Below are 20,109 nucleotides of genomic sequence, written 5' to 3' on the forward strand. Positions count from 1 at the left end.
GACTTCTCGATGCATGGATAACGAAGACACAGCACAGAGAAGCAATCCTGAGTTAAGATGTTGAGCTTAATCGTCTACACGGGAAGGGCTGTGCATTTAAGAGGATGCCTCCGTGTATGGGACAAATTATACCTGCGCAGAGTCAGCGGCACAGACGACGCACTGCAGATTATTGAGGTAACACGTTGCGTGAAAAGAAAACAGACCAAGTACTCGTCATGATCCCTATTGCAGCATGTAATGTAGTGGCAGTCGCGCAGATGTATTTTGCCCTTATAGATGACAAATACATAACACAGAAAAGGCACGAGTTTGACCTGCATACTCTCAAAACTGGTAGATGGAACACATGTTTCGTAAGTTTAACAGGTTCATGAAGACCTAATTAACGCCAGCTCACAGAGAGATAAAACAAACGGAAATTAAATTAGGTATACTTTTGGAGAACATATTTTGTTCACATGTCAGGCAAACCGCAAACGGACAATACTGTTGCGACATGGCTACTATCACACGATGAGCAGCATCTTACTATTGTCCATCTTTCTATTGTTTCTGCAACTCATGATCACTACGGTTTCTTTGAAGCCAACGGTTTGTGTCACTAACAGTCATTTGTTACACCCGCGGTATAGGGGTGTGTATAGGTTTCGGTCGATGTGTTTGTTTGTTTGTTTGTTTGTGTTCGCATATAGATCTCAAGAATGAACGGACCGATCGTCACCAAACTTGGTGAACAGGTTCTATACATTCCTGAGACGGTCCTTACAAAAATTGGGACCAGTCAAACACACGGTTAGGGAGTTATTGGTGGATTAAAATTATACAACGACTTATAGACGGACACCCCCGTTGGTCAAAGGGAAATAACCTTCTCAGTTGGTGGCAGTGAGAATGGTTATTTCCCTTTGACCAACGGGGGTGTTTTTCCTATCAGAGGAATTTCTTGTTCTATATAAGATTCAGAGGTCGTACATATTAAGCATAACATTGCAGATCTTGAGTCGCTTTGATAGCACACACGACTCAATAGGCCATGTGGGTCACACGCCGGGGCCCCCGGAGGATCTGGGGTTGAATTAACCACGAAAACTGGTGTGGGGTTTACGCGTGCTATATATTGCCATTCGAGTGATCTTCAAGTGTCATTTATTGTCGTTGAATGATATTGCAAGTGTGTTCCATCAGGTTGGCTTTGCTGTGTAAGTGAAAATATATCATCGTTCGTGTGGGGCGTAGTGGGACTTTTATTGTGACGACTTCCATGCGTACATAATGTTCCGTTTGCCAACCGCCCCCCCTCCCCCTCCTCCGTCCTGTGCCAAGGCTTTCATGTTTTTTTTTGCAATCACCCCCCTCCCCACCTTTAATGATTAGGGATGTAGATATATATGATGTGAAGCAGTCCCTCATTTGGCAAGGGCTGGATGTAAAAACCTTTTTTTTTTCATGCTTATACTCCATTAGCTTACCTTCGAAAAATAACATTGATTTGATTAATTCGATCGATCGATTGATCTGTCTCTCTCTGTCTCTGTCTCTCCCCCCTCTCTCTCGCTCGCGCGCTCTCTCTCTCCCCCCTCTCTCTCGCTCGCGCGCTCTCTCTCTCTCGCTCGCTCTCTCTCTCTCTCGCTCTCTCTCTCTCGCTCGCTCTCTCTCTCGCCATCTCTCTCTCGCTCGCTCTCTCTCTCGCCATCTCTCTCTCGCTCGCTCTATCTCTCGCTGTCTCTCTCTCTCTGTCTCTCTCTCTCTCTGTCTCTCTCAATTGTGTACCACTGAGTCTGTTATCATCTCTGACACTTTGCCAGTCAGAATGTGTGAGTGTGTCGCGCGCGCGTGTGTGTGTGTGTGTGTGTTTGTGTGTGTGTGTGTTTGTGTGTGTTTGTGTGTGTGTTTGTGTGTGTGTGTGTGTGTGTATGAACTTGTTCTCGTTGAAAGATTGTTATCTCGAATTTGCTGTGTTTTGTTCTTCTTCGTTTTATTGTGAAGAAGTGACATTTGTTCAGGTTTAAGCTTTTTAATTCATCATTGACAAGTGAGACATACGACTTTACACTTTGTTAGTGTGTGTGTGTGTGTGTGTGTGTGTGTGTGTGTGTGTGTGTGCGTACGTGAATCAGTGTACATACATGTGTGTGCGTACGTGCTTGCGCACCTAAATACAGCAAAAGAGATGGATGTGTGTGTGTGTGTGTGTGTGTGTGTGTGTGTGTGTGTGTGTGTGTGTGTGTGGCCTGTGTTTGTGTAAATGTGTTTGTTTGTGTGTCTCTCTTTCTGGCTCTCTGTATGTCTTGTCTGCGTCTCTCTCCCTATCCATTGATCGGTCTGTCTGTTTGTCTGTCTGTATGTCTGTCTTTTTCACACACACACACACACACACACACACACACACACACACACACACACACACACACACACACAAACAAACACAAACACACACACAGAACACACACACACACAAACACAAACACACACACAGACAGACAGAAACACACACGCACACACACACACACACACACACACACACACACACACACACACACACACACACACACACACACGATCGCACACTACCGATGACCGTCATAAGTTGACAGAGGCATTAAGTAAATCTCCCCCTTCTTTCCCCAACACTTACACCCTTACAAATCACGCCCCAACAGATGGGACCACGAACCACCAAAATAATCACCACAAGTCTGAATCCATCAAACGTTAAATACTCACTGGACACTGATGTCCAGTGCCACTGTCCGCTTTGACCGCTGACTGAAGTCGATGGCCAGGAATTAAACGCCCCTGTTTGGAACATTCGCCTTCCGGGAATGTGACTGTGTCTGGTCTGAAAGACACAGTTCAAGTCCAGACAGTACATGTGTCGTGTTAATGTAAAGGTCTGTTTACGTCTGTTGACCCGTGATTTGTAAAAATGTAAAACATTTTACAAATTGCGGGGCGCACCCCGTGATTTATAACAATTGTTTTACAAAACACGTAAATGCGCCCCGATATTTTCTTGTCATCTCGAAAGTCCAGGGATCTATATTAGCTTGGTGGTAATTACGATGTTGAGAATTTGTTTGAGAACTCGCGTGCACATGTTTGTGACGGACACACCGACAAACAGACAAATCTGCGCTTATAACGCTTCGAAATCGAATTATAAGAGAATAACATGTGCAGATTTACTCACACACTTTCATTTTTATATGGATTTTTGGCCTGGGATCACGTTGTAGTTGACTGGGCTCTAAACAACAAATAATTATTAATAATGATAATAAAAGGCATGTACTACTTTGTGGAATGCGATTTTTTTAAACATTTTAAGCATGTCCCCTCCTCGACCAACTGCGGATCCAGACATGGCCTGACCAAACAGATCTGAGGACCAAAATGTGGGGAGCACTGGAGGACCTGGAAAGAACGTCCATGTTCATGGCATCCTCCAGATTCCGAGTCTGACACAACCGTCGTACGAAGAAGAAGAAGAAGAAGAAGAAGAAACATTTGTACAAATCGCGGTTTTAGGTTCGACGTAATTTGTAAAATGTTTTTACATTTTTACAAATCACGGGTTAACGACGTCACTTTGTCGTATTTGATTTCAGGCAGAGTCGTCCCCGTGTACACGAATTTGCCAACCATCTCTTACCTGGTCAGGCTTTTAAATGGGATACGGACTCACCACTGTGACACGTAAAAGACCTCGGTCATTCTGCCATACGTACAGGTGGCTGATTACACCTGAACACGCACCCACCTGGGTAGCGCGACTCTGTTGCTGCTAGCTTTCCACTGGGAGGAAGCGACCCGAATTTCACAGCGATGGGACGATAAAGTAATGAAAATGAAAAAGAAAAATGAAAACATCCCAAGGGGACACATACCAAAGATCAAAAGCGTGATTGATCTCTGACCAGTTTGATCTCATTGCCATTCGTTGTTCGTCCACGGCAAAGACCGCGCCATCAGCGTGCCAGTGAAGGTTTCGCTTGGTTATTGATTAAACGTTCCAAAAACTGACCTTTCTTGTTACTTGATTCTTGATTTTGGAACATTAACTGTCAATCTGCTTCCGAATTTGTCAGTTAAATGTGCATTGTTGCTGTAATGAAGATTATTAGAATGAACATTAATTGTAAGGCGCTTGGAACTTTGTTATGATTTGCGCCATATAAATACCCTTATTATTATTATTATTATTACTATTATTAATATTATAATGACTTCTACTTTGAATGTTTCAGAGCGGTGATATGGACGAAGCAGCTGCCTACAGTGAGCTCGAAGACCTTCTCCACGAAGCCATACTTTCTGACCTCGACGCAGACTCCCCTCCCCTGGAAACCCTGCACCACTCACGCCCGCATTTCTTTCGTAACGCCCCTCCGCAAACGCCCACCGACACACCAACCCTCAGAGACCTGATGAGATCGGCCTTGCGAACCGACATGGTAGCGAGAAAATCCTACGACGTATTGGATGGGACGCAACTTTTGAAGCAAGGGGGAGAACTCTCGGAGGATGAAGGGGAGGCACTCTTGAAGCAAGCGCTGCAAGGGGGGAAACTGTCGCAGAAAAATGGCGGCGACATGTCGAAGAGAAGTTTTGACTCCATTTCACGAAGCAGCGGGTTTGGGGGGATGAACCGCGGCTCATGGGGCGGCGGCAGACAGGGAGATAATTTGACCTTCACCTTCGAGTCTCTCTTCCCTGCCATTGCGCGCGGACTGAGAAGTAGCAACTAAAGCCGGCAGGACTGAAGATGCAGAAAGGGCCGCCAGTTTTCAGTGCCAATCTATCAACTGTACAATCGCAATTTTACTGTTATTTACAGTTTATTTTTATTAGGATCTTTTGCTAAAAGACCTTTCCTCTCAGCAATTATTTGAGTAAAGAGGTCCATCGTCGTCAGAGAAAGTGTTGCATAGAGTGATCACATGTATTATATTGGTAGACGTTTTGTTGCTGGGTTTTTTAAACTGTTGCTGTTATGTCATAGATGTGATAGCGTTTGGGAAAACGGGGTAAAAAACTCGCACGACACACTTTCGAGTGACCACCAGTTTATTACAGGGCTTGACCTAGTATATGAGCGGGTGGGGCTTCCAAAGTCAGGCAGGTGTACAATCGGGGTTCCAGAACCCAAGAGCCCCCACCCCATTAGATCCAGACCTGTATGAAGACTTCCTGATTTTGTTACATTTTGAGCTTTTTGGACTTTACAGTGTCAAACTATATATTCCACACACCTGAACGCGATATTACCAAATATTTCACAGACTATTTTGCTTAAAAAGCTATATCCATAGGCACACAGTTTCTGTAAATCCCGCACCTTCTTTGTAGAAATCCCGAGAACCTGGGTGCTATAGGCCCTTATGAAATTCAGAAGATTGACATTTCTAACTAAGACAGATAGTATGAATAGTGTTTGTTTTTTGCCTGTTGCTAATCACCCTTTTTCTCTAGTTCATTACATTAAAAGCTCATTTTGTCAGTGTGTCCCGTTTTCTCGTGCCCCGTTACAAATGACTTATATCTCTTTCAAAATGATATTTGTGACACATTTGTTTATTTCTTCCCCGCTATATTGATCAAACACGTTGTCCAGTGTAAAGTAAAGCTAGTTTTACAGGGACAATTCTGTGGAAAAACAAACCTACTTTTGTTGCCTTTTGCAGCGTCCTGTGTAGGGTTAGGCAATGTCGCCTGATTTTCACAACAGTTCTGTTTCTGGCAATGGCTTCCAATGAGGGAAATAGTTTTCATCTCTTTTCATTCCCATTACTTTATTATCTAAATTCCTGGGCTATTTGAGTCGTTTCCTCCAGTGGAAAGCTAGCAGGAACAAGAGTCGCGCTACCCAGATGTGTGCGTGTTTAGGTGTAATCAGCCACATGCACTAATGGCAAAGTGCTCGAGGTCTTTTACGTGCTACTGTGGTGACATGAGGTGGGACATGGATACCGTCTGAGTCTGCACGTAAACATGATCCGAGGATGTCCTGGCCAGGATTCGATCCCGAGACCCAAGGCTTACAAGTCCAGTGCTCGACCAACTGAGCTACATTCATAACCTAAATAATTGCTTTTTGAAGCCTTCAACGTCGTATCATTCAAATTCAGATTCAGATTCAGATGAAATTATTCAAACTGTTAACAAGAATGTAGATTAGGAATTACCACATTATGTGCAAGGCTGTTTGCCAGACATGATGTGACAGGGGAGGCTACCGCTCCTTTCACAGCAGACTCTGCACCCGAGTTGTTGGCCTTTAAGTTAACACCGGTGTATTGTGGAATTCTGTTTGTGATGGGGTCTGGTGGTTTCCGATTGTCTGTATGTTCATGGAAACCTTCGGGTTTGCATAACAGTTTTTATAGGGCTAAGAAATTAGCCCTAACATTTTCAATCCTGTTTGATTGCACTTCGCCTCCCGAGGTGATCGTAGTGTTTCGGCACTCGGTTACAATGAAAACAACCAATATTTATTACATCATATAAAAGTGACTAGTTCTGTGTAAATTACAAAAGTCGGTTAATTGACGTTTTCGATTTTGTTTTATTGCAGTAGATAGGCCCATTTTTACGAGAGAAATGTGTTCACTTGAATTTGTTGTTGCTGTTATTTCTTAAATCACAAACAAAGCTCCTTCAAAATCGTGATTTGAACCATTTTCTGTTGTTTTTCAGCAGCATATTTGCTTTTGTGTTATAAATCAGTAAAATGTAATCTCTTTATAAAATAGAAATTTGACACATTTGCTTGGATTTTTGGAGCATTTTTTTTTTATCCTAACACCAATGAATAACGCAAAGTTAGTGCATACAGTGAAACATAAGTGTGGTATTTGTTTTTTCCAATTCAGTGCAGTCATTAACTTTCATTCTCTTTAATATACTAAGTTAATATCAACGAATAGAAGATAATATCAATTTTTATAATCTAAGATTATAAAAATTGATATGCCGGTGACTAGTTGACAATTGTGTTGATATTAATATTTCGGCCGGTCCGTTTGCATTAAACATTGGATGATCCATTTTTTTTCGCTTCCTGGTTTTATCTGAATATAATTATATCCTAGAGAAGTGTCTTTGTCAGACAGATGTACGCATGCACAGACAGACAGAGGGCGAGATAGAGAGAGAGGGAGTCACACACACACACACACACACACACACACACACACACACACACACACACACACACACACACACACACACACACGCATTTACAGACAGACAGACAGACAGACAGACAGACAGACACACACACACACACACACACACACACACACACACACACACACACACACACACACCTACATTTACACTTACACACACACAAACACAGAACGACGTAAAGTGCATACACTGGCAGCAACGTGCATTAAACTCAGGTCAGCCTGTACCCCGAGTTATATATCTGAATCAACACCCAAGATCTCATCGAGACAGACAGATGTACGCATGTACATATAGACAGACAAACGGACAGACAGAGAGAGAGAGAGAGAGAGAGAGAGAGAGAGAGAGAGAGAGAGAGAGAGAGAGAGAGAGAGAGAGAGTCACATATAGGCTTACAGACACATAAACATACACACACCACACACACACACACACACACACACACACACACAAACTAGCTCTACGTAGTTGCGAGGGCAGATAAGCTCACCACACATCATTCGTGCTCCATGGATTATCGGATTACAAATCACCAATAATAAAGAAACACGCTGTCCGTCAGATATATATAATCCTGCGTTGAATCTGTTGTTAGCCTAGTAACAGGGATAATCCTTTATTGCAGTGTTTCCCTCTCAGTGTGTGTGTGTGTGTGTGTGTGTGTGTGTGTGTGTGTGTGTGTGTGTGTACATATATATGTGAGTGTGTGTGTGTGTCTGTGTCTGTGGGTGTGTGTGCGTGTGTGTGTGTTGGTTCGTGGGTGTGTCTGTTGGTTTGAGTGTGTTTGTGTGTGTGTGTGTGTGTGTGTGTGTGAGTCTGTGTGTATCAGTGTGTATATATGTGTTTGTCTCGGTCTATCTGTCAGTCTGCGTTCTCCTGGCTGTGCCCAGGACACGACAATCTGGGGTTCTGTTACTGTGCAGTAGTTACCATGTCTTACGTTTGTCGTTTCAAAAAAGCACACAGCCACTCAATTTTCCCTGACTCTATAATGATTTTTTAAGCTCACACCTCATGACGATCAGCCAAATCATTAGACGAATTCCAAAAATACTCGTAACTCAGTCGGGTTTGTAGGGGTTGTGGCCGGAAGGTGACCTTTTCTTGTCAAATTGCAGACAAACAATTGAAGGACCAATTGCTAGCGAGGGGTGTGCTGGAAACGCGTGCATGTCTCCGCGTGCTTCCGGTGAAACACGAAATATATTTCGTACGAAATTCTTACTCCGAGTACACTTTTTGTAGGAGAAAAAAACTCCCCAAGGCACGAAAAAATTACTCCCTCCACGAAATTTTTACTCCTCATTTTTTTTTACTTCCAGTACAAATCTCGTACGCAAAAATGGGATGCGGGCGAAGGGATAATGCCAATAAGTGATCTCGCGCACACGAATGTCGCGCTACCCTCCTTCCACCCCTTCCACCACCAAGACTAGCAGGGAACAAGGGAGTAACAATTTTGTACACCTGGCATGGGAAGTTAAATTGCTCGTGTTGGGGTGAAGTAATTTATTCGTTATTTATTCGTCAGGGGAATAACATTTTTGTACGAAATTTTTACTCGGAACTCACCTGTCTTGGGGAGTAATTTTCTCGTGTAATGGGGAAGTGCTTTTTTCGTAAAGGGAGTAACATTTTCATACGAAATTTTTACTCCGGAGTGAAAATTTCGTGGGAGTAATTTTCTCGTGTTACACCGGCACACCCCTCGCTAGTGATTGGTCCCTCCATTATGTGTCTACGTTTGCAAGATAAGGCAACGCTTCCACAACCCATACAAACCCGACGGAGTTATTTTTGATAATCGTCTATCATTCAGCTCACACGAAACAAAACAAAAATAAGAGAAAATCTTACCCAATGAAAAATCCTGGGCGTAACTTAGCATGATAAAATCGTTATAAAAACATTGGTGACATTCTATTTTACACAAAAATACACACACACACACACACACACACACACACACACAAACACACACACACACACACACACACACACACACACACACACACACACACACGGCGTCTTCATTCCCAGTGTACTGAATACTTCTAGCCAAATGCTGACTAAATGTAAATTAAACATAAAAATGCTACGGCTTAGCTGGCGTTTTGTCTTTCATCCTGTCTAATTTATAACTTTAGTGAGGTAAGTAAGAGCATTAAAAAGCCGGAACGAACACTGTTAAAAAGTATTAGAGTGAGATTATAATCCTTTTCTATATATATCTCCCTTATTGTGTTTTTTACTCATTACATTTCTGGAACAGAACGCTCTGGTGAACATTTGCAGAATGTAATCATTTTTGTTCTAACTTGTTACCATATTTCCTTTAAATTGGTTTGTTTAATGCTACAGAACTGTGTGAAATATATGTATATATTATAAACCTAGCTCTTCAAAACTGTGTATACAAATGTGTTGTTTTAAACATGATGTAACAAGACTGATATTGGTCATTTTACTTCGTACATAAATTTGTGAGAGAAAAAAAATGCAAATCCACTCTGTCGTGAAAGTTGGCGGTTTGCATCATTATTCCTTTTTTTCTTAACTGGACAAAACGGAATTGATCTTTCTTTGTTCGATGCTACAGAATTCTACGAAAAGTTAAGTCTGGAAAAAAAAACAATGGTTCATCACCGGGAAGTGACGGACTCACTACAGAGTTTATTAAAATGTTCTGGAGTAGACTACAGAGCATGATAACAGGCTCGTTTAATGAAGCCTTTCATAATAATACGTTGTCTTTTACACAAACACAAGGAATAATTAAGTTATTGCAAAAAAGTACAGAAGTACCTTAATAATTGGCGTCCAATTACCCTACTTAATACAGATTATAAGATGTTGGCAAAAGTTTTGAACCAGAGATTGAGTTAGGTTATTTGTAAGTTAGTAAATGAAGATCAAGTTGGTTATATAAAAGGCAGGAATATTGGAACCGTGATTTGTACAACAGATGACGTAATAGAGTATTTAAATCGAACGAATAAGTTTGGGTTTATATTGGCCCTTGACTATCGTAAAGCGTTTGACTCCATTTACAAGGAATGTATGATAGAAGCATTTCGATCATATGGTTTTGGTGAAGATTTTCACAAATGGGCTAAGCTTTTAATGACATATACTTTCAGTAGTATTAATCACGGAGGGTGGATTTCAGAGCCGTTTCCTTTGAATTGTGGTATAAGACAAGGTTGTCCATTTTCACCCCTGGCCTTTATATTGGCGGTGGAAATACTTGCCATTAAAATTAAGAAAAGTGACATAGCGGGCGTTAAATTACCCTCAAAGGTGGACGATGAGAGTGCCTTGAAAATTAAACAGTTAGCAGATGATACAACATTATTTTTACAGAACAGTGGTGATGTTTTTAAAGTTAATGATATAATAATACAGTTTGCACAGTTCTCAGGACTGACCCTGAATGTAAATAAAACCAAAATAATACAAATTGGACAGCATTGTGGTCAGCAAAAGTTGCCCTTTGAGTGCACAGATAAGATTAAGATTTTAGGTATTTATTTTGTAAATAATGATAGAGCAATAAATGTTGAAAAGAATTGGGTATTAAGAGTTCAGAAGATTAAGAAGTTGATTAAGATATGGAGTCGAAGACATAATGCTACGGAAGTCGGCCATTTTTGCCAATATCCAAAAGCATATTGGCAATAACAAAGACGCATGGTTCCGGGTTACCCATCTGTACCACACGATGTTTTAATCAACAACAGCATACACTGACAACTTGAAATTATTCTCGAGAATGTTTTTCAGCTTTACAAATGTCGATAGCATACCCTTTTCTGCTAACTTCCCGATGAAACAGGACTAAATAAATTATTTTCTGTCCCTAAACACCACAAAATGCCCAAAGTCGAAAGATGTAGTACAAACAGGGGAGTAAAACGGAACAGCCGTCTCTGTGTGCCTGTGCCAGTTGCCGACTGACACAAACTTTCGCATTCTTGTTTTCACTACATATTTTATTCATGTTTTTATGACTTAGTTAGTGGAATAATCTTTTGTAATGTATGTTTGATGGTGTATGCTTTTAATTAAGCGTTGCTGACTATGAATGTAGATGTAAATGTTTGTATAACTGTGTTTTAATTTTAAATGTGTCAAGCGCAAAGAGCATAATTGTAAAGTTATGATGTTGCGCTATATAAATGCTCATTTATTATTATTATTATTATTATTATTATTATTATTATTATTATTATTATTATTATTATTATTATTTAAGTTATTGAGACATCCCAGTGCACTAAGGGATTTATAGAGCAAATCGAGAAAATTCATTATTGAACGAAGCGCATAGCGCTGAGTTCAATAATTATTTTCGAGATTTGCTCTATAAATCCCTTAGTGCACTGGGATTGTTTCAATAACGATATTGTCAGTACCGCCATAGAAAAAAGAAGATTCCAAACGCACATTTTGCAATGCGCATTTGAATAGGCATAACTGTGTGGTCAGGTCGTGCACAGTAAAGATCTACTTTTGTGTGGGGTGTCTCAAGTGTGTCGTGCTTTCGTCACACGCATTTTAATTTCTGTTGGTAAATTCCAGTGTAGCGTTAATCTGAACAGTGATGATCTTTCAGAGAGACCTCATTTGAACTCGGAGAAAGGCTCTTCATTAATTTATTTGCGATTCGAAACCTCCAGTCGAGCTTCGACGGATTGACTATGCGGAGTGACTCCCCTTGAATTGACTCAAAGCGGGACTCGACGGTTCGCACATTTTCAAAACAAATGTGGCATATTTCTCGTGTTCTATCTTCACTCATCGGGGAGTCTGATACTAAATATGAACGGTAAGAATGCTCTGAACCCTACACGTATTATATCCCCATCGTTTTTTCGTTCACATTTGCCCAACATGTTAATTTGCTGAGCGGGGTTAATGTCGTCTGCTAGTGCTAGGCTACCTGCCAACCTGGGCAATGGAACGACTGCAGTCTGCACTGAGTCTGTACGCATGAGGCAGGCTCAGTGCTAATAAATCTTATATATGGTAAGAACGTTCTGAACCTTACACGTTTTCGATTACGATTGTTCTTGCTTTGAAATAATAATTCTGAAACCATTCATTTACTGAACTGATGTAGTCGTATTTCTGTGTTGTCTGCTACAGAGTCGATCGAGTCAGTCTTCCAAACTGGTCTAGCTGGTACGTTATCGGAATAACACTTGTGTTTTCTGTTAGCCGCTGGGAATTGTATACTAACTCATCATTTGGTAATGTGGATGATAAGCTACATGCCACTAACACGGCATATGAGAAGAATCTATGCAAGTCGGCGAAAATTAGATGAAACACAGCGGCTTCTATTTTTTTTTTTAGATCACTGGCACTGGCACAGGCACATGCAATCTGTCAGAAAAAAACCCACTTCTGCTTTAATTGAGAAGCAGGGAATTTATGGTCATTTGGTATTGTGGAGAATATAAGCTACATGTCATTAATTAATTCTGAGGATGAGAGCACAGTCTTGCTTAGGCAAAGGGCGCAAGAATACGCTCTGTGGAAAAGTTAGCGCACTCCAAGAGTGCGCTAACAGTTATTTAGCGCATCGCCATTAGCCAATCAACTGGTTCACATCAGTCATGTGACACCAGTACTTACTGACAATTATTATTATTATTATTCGGTTTTTTTTTATCTCGTAACTCCACACTAAATATCCCACTTCCCCTCTGAAGTATTGATGTACAACCCATCGCACTAACATTCATGTAGTCGTTTATAACTGAGGTTGAAAAATTCGCTTCATGACGAGACAAGTATAAATGCCATTCACCCAAACTGAAAACTTCGCTGCCGTCTGCTCGCGATTAGCTGTTCTTCTCTTCTCCTCCCCTTGTTGCATCATAGTTCTTCAGTTGTTTCTAGTTTTCCGTTTATGTTGTGTTTTGGTCTTCTTCATAAGTAGTCTTGTTCAAAATTTAAAAAAACTCAAACTTCTTTTTGTTGTATTCGAATGAACTGATAAAAAGCTGTTTAACAGCTGTGTTGTCAAATCGAGTTTTTTCCCAAAGTCAGTGTGGCGCCTGCGCAAATCTAATGCGCATAAGAAACGCGTCTGCTATATCAACCCCTTTTTATATTTAGTCAAGTTTTGACTAAATATTTTAACATCGAGGGGGAATCGAAACGAGGGTCGTGGTGTATGTGCGTGTGTGTGTCTGTGTGTCTGTGTGTGTGTGTGTGTGTGTAGAGCGATTCAGACTAAACTACTGGACCGATCTTTATGAAATTTGACATGAGAGTTCCTGGGTATGAAATCCCCGAACGTTTTTTTCATTTTTTTGATAAATGTCTTTGATGACGTCATATCCGGCTTTTCGTGAAAGTTGAGGCGGCACTGTCACGCCCTCATTTTTCAACCAAATTGGTTGACATTTTGGTCAAGTAATCTTCGACGAAGCCCGGGGTTCGGTATTGCATTTCAGCTTGGTGGCTTAAAAATTAATTAATGACTTTGGTCATTAAAAATCTGAAAATTGTAAAAAAAAATAAAAATTTATAAAACGATACAAATTTACGTTTATCTTATTCTCCATCATTTGCTGATTCCAAAAACATATAAATATGTTATATTTGGATTAAAAACAAGCTCTGAAAATTAAATATATAAAAATTATTATCAAATTTTTTTTTCCAAATCAATTTAAAAACACTTTCATCTTATTCCTTGTCGGTTCCTCATTCCAAAAATATATAGATATGATATGTTTGGATTAAAACACGCTCAGAAAGTTAAAACGAAGAGAGGTACAGAAAAGCGTGCTAACCTTCTCAGCGCAACGAATATCCCGCTCTTCTTGTCAATTCCACGGGCACTGCCTTTGCCACGGGCGGTGGAGTGACGATGCTACGAGTATACGGTCTTGCTGCGTTGCGTTGCGTTCAGTTTCATTCTGTGAGTTCGACAGCTACTTGACTAAATATTGTATTTTCGCCTTACGCGACTTGTTTTTTCCTTTTTTTCACATTCGTACATTTATTTAACTAAACTTTAACGAACTTCATGGCGCACCAGCTTCGTTTTTTAAATTATCATTTGTATTTGATATTTTAGTAAGTGACTCAGTGAAGTCCACGTGTCGATACCATTTTTGGAGGGTGGGGTGGGGTGGGAATGAAGTCACATTTGGGAGGGGTGGGGTGGAGGTGGTCAATTACATTGCAACTGAATCGTATTTACTTTGTACCCCCTCACGATTTGTAAATGAATTCATTGGTACGTATAACCCTGCATGCAGTGACCTGTGCACGTAGTTCACCTGGAAGCTGCCTGAACTCTTCACCGGTCAACATCCACACCGTCAGGTGGCCTTGTCTTGTCCAGCCTTGGTGACTTTGTCGAACAACGCCGTCAGGCAACGAGATAGTTAACTTCCCAAACCTGTCATTTTGCAGTTTTGTTTTGCAGGTAAGTGGATTTTATCATTACGTTCGCCTCCTCTCCCCTCCAAAAAGAAAGACACCCCCATACCTACCATACCCTCCCCCCCCCCCCCCCCCCCCCCCCCCCCCCCCCCCCCGTATAGATCAAGCCAACCGTCGCTCCTTGTCCGACAAAATTGTGTCCATGACAATGAACTTCAACTGACATCATTGTGTACCAGCTTGGTGTTTTAATGAAAAAACTCTTGCACTGAAGATCAAGCCAGAAGTTGACGAGAAGTACGCTTTAAACACTTGACTTCTTGGCTTTTGTGACTCACGGGTTTCACTTGTTTGAAACTGAAGTCCACGTGTCGTTGACATTTTATTTTTTGTTTTGCTTTGGACACAGTAACAGAAATATGCTGATCCTCCTGAATGACTAATTCAATAACAAGGGGGGGTAGGGGGGTGGCCGAGTGGTAACGCACTTGCGCTCGGAATCGAGAGGTTGCGTGTTCGACCCTGGGTCGGGCCGCTATTTTCTCCCCCCTTTCCTAACCTTGATGGTGGGTTCAAGTGCTAGTCTTTCGGATGAGACGAAAAACCGAGGTCCCTTCGTGTACACTATATTGGGGTGTGCACGTTAAAGATCCCACGATTGACAAAAGGGTCTTTCCTGGCAAAATTGTATAGGCATAGATAAAAATGTCCATCAAATACCCGTGTGACTTGGAATAAAGGCCGCGAAAGGTGAACATTCGCCTAACAGGCTTGAGGTTTGCTGGTCGATGTGAATGCGTGATATATTGTGTAAAAAATTCCATCTCACACGGCATAAAGCGCTTTGAACTTCGGATAAGGCGCTATATAAATAAAGAGAATAATAAAAAATAATAAAAAACACGATCACAAACCTGCCCCTCCCTTCCCCCAACTCCAAACCGCTTCCCAACCCAGCCCCAGCTCCTTGTCGGGCACGACACGTCGTAAAACAACAACAACACCACAACCACCACCACCACCACCAACAACAACAACTACAACAACAACAACAACAACAACAGACATCATAGCGCACCAGCTTCGTGTTTAAACGTAACCATAGTTTCCCGGAGATCAACCCAAAAGTTTAAAAACTGTGCGTATCGCCTAACTTCTTGGTTTTTGTCAGACTAAGCTGGGAAGTAGGGGGAGGGGGAGGATACAATGTCGCTGTTGTATTAAGGTGAAAAGAAGGTGTAGGTGATGGACCTTGACAGGTATTTGTTGCCGTGTTTTTCATAGTGCCACGTCGACATACACGCGTCTCATTCCATCAAACTCCACCCACATCACACGTTTCGCTGTCGAATATGAGATAATAGAAGCAGGTAAAGAGTATATTCGAATCGGAAGATACTCGTTGGCACAATTTGATTGGTCCACGTCGACATTCGCATGCTTGATTCCATCAAGCCCTGCCCAGTCATTCTCCATGCCAGACACGCTCAGTTATATTCAAACATTATATAAAGACCACAGTGTCAGCCAGAACAGACAAGCTCTCTCGTCGGATAAGATCGCACGTGCAAACTAAACGGACAAGCTCTGCCCTCGGAGAAGACTGCACTTTCAACCTACAGGGACAAGCTCTGCCATCAGCTTTACAGGTAAGTATCAGCTCTAACGTCTACCTGCTGATACAGCTTTGTCAGGCGACAAAGTCTTGCTCGTTGTGAGACTGGTGATGATCCTTTATAGAGTCTCAAACTTGGAGTGTCGAAGACAAATTTGTGTCCAACGACTCATTCTCTGTTTTGTACTCGGCGCACTCGGTTCCTTAAAACTCAGACTCTGTGGCAGTCGGTACTTGAAATCTTGAAAGAAATCCTGATCTCTTTCCAAAAGTTAGGAATCTTGTCTTGAGTGCCACATTGTTTTAACATTGTAAGATGTTCGGTGGGTCGTTGACAGACTAGTGAGGATTTTGTCGGTCCGAGGGGAGCATATCGTCTTCTGTTTCAACTGTATCGACCGAGGCTGATAAAGATTTTTTTTAACCTCAGTTGCATGCAGGTTTGCTACTACAATTATTTTTTGTCTTATTTTTTTTAATATTTTGTGTGTGTGTGTGGCTTGGAGCAAACCTTCTTCATAGGTCTTTTCTTTTCTCAGTCAAATGTGTACATTTTTAAATCAACAAACTTTATCAGTAAACTAATATATGTTTAAATAAATAAATAAATAAAAATAATCATAACATAAATTTATTCCTAATGTTCAGCTCAGTTTCCAATAATACACCCAAATCTAACTTTTTCCCATATTTAAACTTTCCAATGGTCATTTTGGTAATTAGAATACAATAATTCACAAAATAAATATAATCATTTTTCAAACTTTCTCTAAAATAACCCAAAAATACATTTTCTTTATTCAAAATGATGGCAACATGTATTTTCTTATAAACAAAATCTTTACATATTTTCCAACCCTTCATCACCTCTTGGCAACTAAAAAAGAAATGTTCAAGGGTGTCTAATTCATTACAAACTTCACACTTATTCGATGTTCGTAATACATTTTGTTTAATAAAATATTGGTTGGATATATTCTATGTAATAATTTCCAGTGCAGCAGACGTAATCTTTCTTCTTTTGTGCTATTAACAGCCAGTAACCAGTTTCTCTTATCCAAATCTACATTATGTTTTCGTTTCCAAAAATCACAAGCACTCGGAATCTGGACATCAAGATCAGCTAAATATGTTCTAATAAACTTTGCTGTTATATTACCACCATTAACAATGAAATCCTGCAATGTAAAATATTTATATGGTAATGTGTCTGTACGTCTGGATTTAAGTGCTGTGCATAATGCATTGTATTCAAACTGTCTGGATGGTTATAACCCACTTTTTGACATAAATCTTCAAAAGAAATAATAATACCATTTTCATTCATAACATCCTTTACAAATGAGATATTATGTTTTATAAAATCTTTAAAAAATAGGCATTTATGTTTAAATTGAATATTTATATTGTTCCAAATGCATTGGTCCTTCAATAATACTGGTGCAAAATCATACTTTTCACAGAAAACACTTTTATTGTCAAGCCAAGTCAACAACACTTGTTTTCAAAACAATGATCTGCAACTATTGAGGCCATTCATCGTTTTCGAAGATGCATTTGAGTCAAAGCACGATAAACCAATGCCCAGACATGCCAGACAATATCTTGGAATAACAGACCAATACTTTTGTGTGGAGTTTTGCAAATTAACAAGCCAGGAAATCATAAATGAGTTGTGCATATCTACTACGTTTATCATATTCAAACCACCATATTCTTTTTCTTTACACATAACTATTCGTCTTACTTTTTTCAAATGCGCGCGTATTTGAATACTTTTTCTTCCAAATAAACCTAAACAAAATGGAATTTCTTTCTTTCTTTCTTTCTTTATTTGGTGTTTAACGTCGTTTTCAACCATTTAAGGTTATATCGCGACGGGGAAAGGGGGGAGATGGGATAGGGGAAAGGGGGGAGATGGGATAGAGCCACTCGTAATTGTTTCTTGTTCACAAAAGCACTAATCAAAAAATTGCTCCAGGGGCTTGCAACGTAGTACAATTTTAAAGTCTTAGATATGACCCGGCCGGGGTTCGAACCCACGACCTCCCGATCACGGGGCGGACGCCTTACCACTAGGCCAACCGTGCCGGTATGAAGAAGGATGCTTACCGCCTATTTACACACACACAAAAAAAAGAAAAAAAAGGAAAAAAAGAAGAAGAAAACAGTTAAAGGAGGGTTTGAAGCAGCCTGCATGCAACTGAGGTAAAAAAAAATAAAAAATAAAACGATGCAATCAAGTCGAAGTCAATATTCATAGTACAAAAGAAAGGGATTTTCCTTGTTACTTATCTGTTTCTAATCGCTATGAAAATGTATTTCCTCCGTGAGTTGGTGGAAAACACACACACACACACACACACACACACACACACAACACACACACACACACACGACACACACACACACACACACACACACACTCACACATACAGACACATACAGAGATAACACGATATAGCGGCTAATTCTCAAATGGCACCATATCAGTTGCACCATTTTACATCTTTGGTCAAAACGGGTACAGGCCTCTTTGGCGCTTCTTGCCTTCGACTATGTCCCATCGGAATTAGGTTGAGAGGGACAAATGTCCCATTGCCTTTTTCTCCTGGGCTAATCCCTGCTTGATAGAACCACACAGACAGACAGACAGACAGACAGACTGACTGACTGACTGACTGACTGACTGCCTGACAGCCTGCCACAGAAACAGACAGATAGACCGACAGACCGACATTGACATTGCCTGGCCAGCCAGCAATAACTATTACCTTGTGTAGTCTTGGCTTGCCTTATTTGTATGTATGCTCCACTCCTAGTCGTTGTGGTGACTGGAGACCAGTAGAATCAGAGTAAACCGGTCATTTGCTGTTCCGTTGCAATGACTGACGCTTCTGTTTACCATTCATGAACTCACTATATACAATACATTTCATGTACGTAGCTTCTGTCTGTGCTTCTACGCAGCAGCTTTTCTTTCTGAACATTCCGTTTACCATCCATAGACTCTGTACTTACATTTCATGTTCGGAACTGTTGTCAGCGTATCTACGGAAGAACACACTAAAATCATTGTAACTCTGGAACCATTAAAGGTATCGTTTTGAAATTTTAAGTATCTCTCACACACCTAATTTGCTCTCTGTCTGCAAATTTTTAGTGTGTACATGACAAAACATTAAAATTAATTGATTATGATAATTTACATAAACACTACCGATGGCGCGGGTTCACACAAACCCATACTTTTAAAGAGTAGTTGTGATTGTAACTATCCCTCTGCCGACGGCGCGGGTTCTGCTACACCCATAATTACCAAAGCGGCGGAACAGTGTCTGTCTGCCTGTTTGTCTCCAAGAGACTGTCTGTCTCTCTGTCTGTCTGTCCGTATCTCTCTGTCTGTATGTCTGTTGTCAGTTGCTCTGTCTGTCTGTCCGTCTATCTGTCTATCCGTCTATCTGACTGTCTGTCTATCTGATTGTCTGTCTCTGTCTCTCTCTCTGTCTCTCTCTCTGTCCTCTCTCTCTCTCTGTCTCTCTCTCTCTGTCTCTCTCTCTGTCTCTCTCTCTCTGTCTCTCTCTCTCTCGAACCTGCGACCTTCCGATCACAAATCCAGTACTCTACCAATTGAGCTACCGCCCCCCCCCCCCCTTCCCCCCCCCCCCCCCCCCCCCCCCACGCAGAAACCTCTTCTCCCTGCACATTATACACAGATTTTACAAACCTGTGTGACAGCCTTCAGGGAAAAATGATACAGTAAACTCCCAAGATGCGACCTTCAAAGTGCCAATAATGATCGGTCGTAAAATGGAGGGTTCTTTATTGGGGCTCACACGTTTTGGACAACCAGTTAACTCCCCACCCCCTACCCAAACCTACACCCGATA

This window comes from Littorina saxatilis, linkage group LG15, assembly GCF_037325665.1.
Source record: "Littorina saxatilis isolate snail1 linkage group LG15, US_GU_Lsax_2.0, whole genome shotgun sequence".
Lineage (NCBI taxonomy): Eukaryota > Metazoa > Mollusca > Gastropoda > Littorinimorpha > Littorinidae > Littorina > Littorina saxatilis.